Genomic DNA, 8,529 nt, shown 5'->3' with positions numbered 1-8,529 from the left:
AGAGGATATCTCTTTAGCGTTGGTCGAGCGGGCGAGCGAGCGAGCGAGCGGGAGTGGGAGGGTAAAAGAGTAAATTATCAGTATTTTAAGGGCAAACTGAGTGAACAAAATACATTTTTGAAAAAGGAAAGAAGTACAAACAAATCTCAGCCAGAATAAAAGCCACCATGTAGCCAAAGAAGATTGCTCAAACTGCCTCACGTAAATGTTAATCTTCGAGGCTTGCTCCAAAGGCATCAATATTTTTACAGAATAACAATGCTTTGCACTTCTTCCATTCGAAATAACACCTAGGTTCACTCATTTTCGCCTAAAAATACCTTTAGCATGCTCTTTTACCCTCCCGCTGCCGCCCGCTCGCTCGCTCGCTCACTCGAACAGCGCTAAAGAGATATCCTCAGAGAAGGCGTCGTGGTGCGAGACAGCAGGCAAGCACGGCAGCGTGCGGTCCAGAATACAAGTCGACATGCACAGTACGGGGCTCAGCGACCAGCCTGTATAGTTTTATAGAATGAGCAAAGTGGTTAGGTGAGGGAGTGACACGCTCTCCTCAGAAAGCCGTGCCTGCCGCCGTGCAGGTAGGCCACCCCTCACACACCAGCTCCCCTCACATCCACCCAGCACACGCCTCCAGTCGCTCACAACAGCTGGACACCAGATCAGCTGAGTTCGTCTGCCGGCTCGTCATTCCGCCCACGACTACCGGTCTGGGTTGGATAATAGTTCACTTCGGGGATTGTTGTGCTCAGACGAGACCCCGTGTCCGATTAGCACAAGTGCACAAGTTCTACGTGCTCGGTGTAACCATGGCTGTAGCCAAGCTCGTGTGTGAGCGGTTCTGGACAATAACCTCTACCATGAGTGGCTAGATTCAGAATATCCACTCCCCTGCCGCCGGCCGTTCTATCCGCCATCAAGATGTGACCTTGAACTAGGCCCAAAGGGCCTTCGGCCCTAACCTCAAGATCCACCATGTGTCTAACTTCAACCTCAAAAGATGTGCTAAAGTGTGTAAAAATGAAAGTGTCTAAATTAAATGCCTCTTGTATTTCTAAATATTAAATGGCATTATATGAAAATTGATTAGTGCTGTGGAAGTGGTGAATTGTGTGCTATTTGTTGTGAGAGTGAATTCTGAATGGTGACGTCACACTGCTAATGAAAATTTGGTGAGTCTTTGCGCTTGTTTGCGCCCTACACCTACCCTGGGCCCAGGTTTATAATGTATTGTGTCAAGTGTATTAAGTGTTCTGTGTGTGTTTATTTTGTGATTCTTTTGCTTATGCCTAAAAGTGTGCCTACTTGTTATTTGGTTCTATAGTGTTGGGTTGACCCTGAAATGGTTATATTTCTTGCAATGCTTTTCTATATTGTTTGATATTCAACCCAAATGCTCGTATCACTAGTATTTCCTATTCGCTTCAATTTAAGTGTTGATTCTGAGTGATAGATGTGTAAAGGCATATAAATGACTAATTGTGTATTGATTGTATTCTATCAATGTAACGTTTAACTTCGTAAATAGCATTGAACTTAAATACAGTTATCTAAATAATTTTCCATGATTAAAATATAGATTTGCTTTATTGTGTTTGTCAACGTTTTCTTTCTCTATGACAAATGTTTATATATAATTGATTATTCCATGGGTTCGTGCCCCACGTTGACTTGAATTAACTTGTACATTATCATGGTAAACTTTAATATGTAATACATTTTCTATTGCTATCATTTTTCTACTATGACTTAAATTAAATTTAAACTCAATACCCTCTCAAAAGAATATTTATCAATAATCAGACCTAGTTTGAAACAACCAGGGAGAGACCCGAGAAGAGTTTTCCAATGTGCGCGTATCTTACCCACTTGAAACCCCATGACAGGAGGACGGGAAATGGGAGAAGGGGCTGAGGGGGCGTGAATGCCGTGGCAATAATGACAACAAAACTGGTCCCCTTTAAAACGACAGCAGTCTCACGCGCGCGGCTTCAACAGCTTACAGGCACCTTATTATGCATGAGTTCGTCGGGAGGGCTTTGGGCCGTTGCCGATGCTGTGCCAGTCTGTGGTGTCTGTTGGGCCGCTGCCGATGCTGTGCCAGTCTGTGGTGTCTGTTGGGCCGCTGCCGATGCTGTGCCAGTCTGCGGTGTCTGTTGGGCCGCTGCCGATGCTGTGCCAGTCTGTGGTGTCTGTTGGGCCGCTGCCGATGCTGTGCCAGTCTGTGGTGTCTGTTGGGCCGCTGCCGATGCTGTGCCAGTCTGTGGTGTCTGTTGGGCCGCTGCCGATGCTGTGCCAGTCTGTGGTGTCTGTTGGTCCGCCGCACGAGGCTCCGAGAGACGCACTACGCTGAGAGTAGCTGTAGCGGTTAATACTTGATGTCGGAGGGAAGCTAAGGTTTTGTGCAGTGCGCCCATTATGACGATTCCCAAACACATATTAAAGTTTTGGGTTTCTTTACTCAACTTCCAGTGAAAATCACGCAAAATGGGGCGTTTGCAAATTCCAGCCAAATTTCGGATGATATAGTAGCAGTTGATTTTTTTTTTGGCCAGAAATGCAGGACTGGACTGTCGCCAGGAATGAGGAAACGTTTGGTGAAAAAGCCGAGCTGCTCAGAAATAGTTTTTGTCATGCCCAGTAACAGCTTTTCAGTATTTTCAGAATAAAAAAAATAAATAAATGCTGGTTCTACATTAACAAACATTTTGCTGACCCATAGCACACCTCTTTTTTCTGTTAATCCCAGTCCTAATTTTGGTTAAGAAGGGCCTCTCTCCTACCATCCTTCCCACTGTCCCTTACTCTATCCCCTCACTCGCTGCTAACGCTGAAATATTTAATCGTCTTATACTGGCGGGAGCTTACTGGCCTCACATTATTCTCGGACTGCCGAGTTCTCTCGCTGGCGCACTTTCCGCTGTCGGGCCTTACACGGCTGTGAAGGGGGTTTCTCGGTCGATTATAAGATAGACACTCTCAAGGCAATCGAGCGGGATTACCAGGAAAGGGGAGGCTTGCCTAATGCCGGCTCCAGGGTGTTTAATTCTTGATGTTGCCCTACAGGACCGCAGAGAGCCGGGGCCGAACAGGAACACAATGACCCACATATGACGAAGATGGCCCCACCTTGTGGAACGGACTGTATTGGTCAGCCAGCAGAGAACAGCAAATCCGACGTACGCGCCCATCAACACTGTCGCCCGGACTCATCGGCCCGCGCACGGGGCGGTGCGGGCGGGCTGGCGTGCGGGCGGGGCGGTGGAGCGGGGGCGGGGCAGGCCCGAGGATTGTGGTTTTATGTAAATACACCACGTCCGCCGCTCAGCCCGCTCAGCCCCGCTCCGCCCGGATCCTGGCGGCCGTGCTGGTGTAGAACTGCGCCCTTTGTTGGTAGGCGTGGAAACACACGAGGGCGGCGAGCAGGAGGAGGAGGAGGGGGAGGGGGAGGGGGAGGGGTGAGGAGCGGGCGTTAGGTGTGCCCGTGATGGTGAGCTGGCTCCGGGGAAATACCGCTTTACGCGCTGCTCTCAATTAATATTTATATTGCGGAAACCGGTTTGGGGTTGTGTGTTGCCCACCTCTCCCATAGACCTTGAAGCAGGTCCCCTCTCCCTCCCCCTCTCCCGGCATGCTCCTGCTCCGCACAGACTCACCCCACTCACCCCCACTATTCCCAGCCCCTCTACTCCCTCGCCTCCAGCCCAGCCCCCCTCTCGGGCGCCACCACCACCATCGCCTGCACAACACATTTTGATGATGGCTCAGCAGTCCCTGATCCCGGGGGACCTCTAAACAAGTGCTTCAAACTTCATCCATGGTTGCGTCCCCCCCCCCCTTCCCTTTTCTAACCCTCTTGCAGCAGCAGCCCACACACATCCTGCTTACCCCTCCTACCCCTCGCTGCTGCTGGCCATTCCACTGGCACAAAGATACCCCCCACACTCACACACACACACACACACACACACACGCTTGCATACATACATACATAAATAGAAAAGTAAAGTGCCGCTGCATACGCACGCCCTCGCAGGCCTCATATTCACTCGCCTATCAGCGAACGATACTGGATGCCCTTAAAAGTAACGACGTGGCCGACGTCGCCGGTGCGGAGCGAGCGGAGCTGCACTCGGAGCGTTCAGGTATTTCTGGCAGGCCCGGAGTATGGGGATTGGACGGCATTCAGTGGCCGGGCAAGCGTCCAGCGACGTCCAGCGGCGTCCAGCGGCGTCCAGCGGCGTCCAGCGGCGTCCAGCGGCGTCCAGTGGCGTCCAGTGGCGTCCAGCGGCGTCCAGCGGCGTCCAGCGGCGTCCAGCGGCGTCCAGTTGCGTGCAGCCATGGCGCTGCAGCGGCGTCCAGCGGTCTCTTTCTTTGCACACCCCTCTCTCTCTCTCTCCCTCCATCTCAGTGGTGGGCATGTGCGTTGGGGAAACCTGCAGCGACGCAGCAACCCATGATTCGGAGCGGGCGGGCTGCCCCACACTCAGAAAACCACTTCTTTGTGCAAACGAAATCTTCTCGCAGCTGAAATTAACAAAATTTTAGCTGTAACAAATAAAAATTTTCGTTAGTTCAACAAAATTCTTTAGTTTAAAGCAGTGGCGCCCATCGTATCTGAAGACGGTGGTGACTGAGGTGACTGCTACCTACCTTTAAGGCGTACCTACCTACCTTCACGGCCAATTTTTGGGGCGGATCATTGGGGTTGCCTACTTTTAGGGGCTCATTTTTTACGTGATTAAACGCCAACTTATACCCTATTTTCCCTGATTGAGGGTGTGGCTAGATTGAAGCACCTACAAAATTTACAAAATTTGCGAAATGTATTACTATAACTGACCGCGAGTACCAAATACTAATACAATAATTTACGCGGAAAGAGCCAACGTAAGAGGAATCCGCGAGCGAAGCGAGCGAAAATTTTTGTGTTTTTTGTTACTTGCCTTGGTAAACTATAAGAGTAGTATTGTTTGCAAATAGGAAGCAACTAAGAGTGATTAAAATTAGTCTCCGTAGCAAAGAGCCGTAAGGTCGCGAGCGCACCGATTGAGGAAAACATAGCTCCCCAAGTGCGATGAAATTGGAAAACAATCGCGAGCGAAGCGAGCGAAAAATTTTACATGAAAAGGCTTGCTGAACTGGGCGTAAAAGTTTAACTTCATAAATGGTAAAAGTAAGAGGAAAATTTCGTTAAAATTGCAAGTTGCATGCCACTAAATATGCGATGCTTTGTGTCAAGCCAAGTTGTTGAACCAGCTGATGGGAAATGCAATCAGGCCGCAGTGTTGGTGCTGTTTGATTCGGCTGGGCCACAGCTCCGAGCTGCGGGGACGGGGCCGGACTGTTATTATTATTAATGCCTCCCTTTCCTCTTATTTTCTTTCCTTCTCTTTTCTCTTCTCTTTTTCTTTCTTTTTCCTCTCTTTCCCTCTCTCTTTTCTCTTTACCCTTTCTTCCCCTACCCCTTGCTCACCTACCTTCTGCTTGCCCTACCTACCTACCTTAGCTGATAGACGGTGGTGACTCGTCACCACCGTAACCCTACGATGGGCGCCACTGAAAGAAATGGAGAGAGAGAGAGAGAGAGAGAGCCGCCCTTGCAAGTAGTGGTCGTGCGACCAGGCGCACTGCCGGGCCGGGCACGGCGGTATCGTCAGTAGGGACCGCAGCAACCGTAGGGACGGGTTTTGGGGCGGACGGGACGAGAGGATCCCTCGAAACAAAACCTAATGACGTGTTGAATGAAGGGAGCTGGGGGGGGGGGCGTGCCTCACTGTGAATTGCAAGCAGCGGCCGAGGCCGAAACCAGGAATAGCGCTAGTCAACAGGACCGCAGGACAGCCGCGCTGGTCATGTCCTCCTGCCCGTGATGGTCCTCGTCGTGACGCAGAAAAACGTTCTCTAAAATAGCTCACAAAAGTTTGCTGTTCCAGCCAAATTGTTTCTTTATAATAGAGGCGTATGCACCAATGTAAAAACAAAGTTAAGAGGAGAAATTTTGCGTGTAAAAAATGTATTCTACCGAAACAGCAAACAAAACAAAACAGCAATCTTTTGTTTTGTCAACGTGTTAGAGAATACTCCTAGCACAGGTCTCTGTTGTTTGCTGGCTGCGTGGTCCACCTGGTTGCCTGCTCCTGCTGGTCCCATGAATGATGGTCCGGGTCGATCTTGGTGCTCCTGCTGACCATACGAGACCCTGCCGGTCCATGGTGCTCGCATGGCCTTGATGGCCCCATGGTCCTGCTGGTCGTGCTGGTCCTTCGGAAGGCCATCGCCGCCCTGTCATTAGGCAGCCTGGGGAGGGGGGGGGGGTCTCGGAAGACCCGGCGGCCCGCCGGCAGCTAGAGGGGAAACAGTGGAGCGGAGATACGAGTTCCTTATGTAGAGGGAGGGAGAGAGACAGAGGGTAATGAGAGAAGCAAGAGGAAAAAGAAAAGCTACAGACTGTTCACTGAGAACATTTTCCTCGCGGAAATATTTAAATTTATGAAACCAAGCGATGAATTCCAAGTCGATACATAGTGATTGTAGTTTTACAATTTTGCCTTGTAATTTTTCGACACGCTGCATGGAAAACAAAGTGTATAGGCACATCGCGAAAGGACAACACACTAAACCCTTTTGCATTTTGTTGCAGAATTTTAGACAGCCATAAGTATGCACAAATTTTTATGCATAGTTGTGTACAAAATGTGCATAATTATGCACACACTGTACATAGTTATGAATCAAATTGTGCATAATATTATGGCTGTATGAAATTCTGCAAGTTTTATGCACAACAAAGGGCATAAGGATTTAGTGTGAAAGAGAAAAGTTTGGGGCTCACGATAGTCAATATAAGGTGAGTGAGTCCACTATGTGCCCCACCAAGCGCCAATCGTCTATAAGAGGCCGATCTCCTGAAGGATCTCCTAAATGTTTGTTTCAAAAACTCTTGTGTCCAGGATCGTCCTTGTAGGACAGCAATCGAGTTACAACCTGTTCGTCATTTTACAAATGTGTTCGTAAAATATCAAAGAGTTTGTGTAGAAAAATTGACAGGACATTTCTCGTCAAATTAAGAAATAATTTCCAACAGTGTATATACAGTTAGATTTGCAGATCACTTTGCGTGCACTCTGCAAACGAGCAAACATTGGGGAGCCCACGCTGTGGTCTATAGAAGAAGTCATAAATTGGAGCTCGCAGTGGACAGCTGACGAACCTGTTTGCAGTTTTTACCCGCATTCCCTCGCGCGGATACCGGCCGAGCGAGCGTTTCCTCACCGGGCTATTAAGGAAAACATGTGTCACTCGGCGCGGCTGGGAGAGTGACTCCTTGTCTCCCTGCGAGTCTTCACGCTGCGTTTTCATTCCCTCCCCGCGACTTTCTTTGCTTTTCTACACTCCCGCGCACATATACCATCGCTTTTTTTCTTCCTAATGCACTTCGTTCCACCTTGACATGACGCTGCGCTTTTGGGAGGACTGTTTGGGGATTGCAGAGGCGGTGGGGCTGGGCTGGGCGGCATACCTCAGCATGGAATGCAGCAGGTGTCCCCACGCGGGGCCTACCAACCCCGCCCCGCCCCGCCCCGCCCCCCTCGGGCCTGCCGGCCGCGGCCGCCGCTCACCCTGTCGCAACGCAACGTGCTAAAGAACGCGCGTCCTTTTCTCCGAATTATTATTTTTACTTTTTTTACCCCCACCCTTCCATCTCCTCGTCTCTTGCCTTGCTCCCGGATCATGCTTACTCTCTGCTGTAAGGAGCTGGGGGTCCCTGCCTCATTAGCGCACCCGGGGCTAAGGTCAAAGGTCAGTCTTTGCACTCTAATGCGGCGGGAAAACTGTGCATTTAAAGGAAAGAGAGTCGGCCAGGAGTCTTGCTCAAATTTGACGGAAATATGCAGTCGGGTCTAAATAAATATGAAAATATGCAAAATATTACTTTCCTAGTTGAAAGCACAAAGCAAATAGCGACAGCCCGCCAGCCCACCGTTTACAGCGAGAGAGGGCGCGGATCACTATAAAAATTAGTCGAAGGTTACAGGAAAAAATTTCCAGGATGTGTGTCGTATAATTACAATTTCAATTTGGAATTGGTCTAGAAACAATAATGGTCTGTCGTAAATTAACAACATATTTTGTGAATAAACTTTACATCAAATGTTGTAAATTTACAAGGACAGTTTTCAAAGTAAAGGCCGAGAGCCAAGCTGCAAGCCTGGTCATGACTGTAGCACTGCGCGCGTATGGGGGGCAGGCGACAATATCGACTGTCAACAAATATTTCACAAAAACTTACGCGCAGGCGAAGGGCGTCTCTATATTTCATCAAGGAAACGCGATTAGTGTTGGCTCAGAAAAAAAATGTTGGAGGTCAATAATCACTGCTCATTATTATTCAGAATAAATTCCAAATCCCGAGGGAAGAGAACTTTAAAAAGGAGACTGCAGGAAAGTTATTTCTCTTTCTGCAATAACACTTTTTAATGTTTAAAGAGTTTCCCGAAAGTTTATTATCGTCGAATTTACGCTTTTGCT

The 8,529-nt window shown here is 49.0% G+C and overlaps 1 protein-coding gene across 5 annotated transcripts in view; it reads left to right on the top strand.

The window, feature by feature from the left end:
- LOC113207209 (uncharacterized) overlaps positions 1–8,529 on the top strand; it is a 229,379-nt gene that overhangs the window by 15,546 nt on the left and 205,304 nt on the right. The window contains exon 1 of one of the 5 annotated variants that reach the window (XM_052268809.1): positions 632–1,169. The exons of the other annotated variants lie outside the window; for them this stretch is intronic. The gene's annotated coding sequence lies outside the window, so the exon portion shown is untranslated. Of the gene's footprint in view, positions 1–631; positions 1,170–8,529 lie in introns of those variants that run through there. 5 annotated transcript variants of the gene reach the window in all.

Source organism: Frankliniella occidentalis, unplaced genomic scaffold (assembly GCF_000697945.3).
Source record: "Frankliniella occidentalis isolate FOCC.00 unplaced genomic scaffold, Focc_3.1 Scaffold77, whole genome shotgun sequence".
Classification (NCBI taxonomy): Eukaryota; Metazoa; Arthropoda; class Insecta; order Thysanoptera; family Thripidae; genus Frankliniella; species Frankliniella occidentalis.
This window is presented reverse-complemented; position numbering and strand designations above follow the sequence as displayed.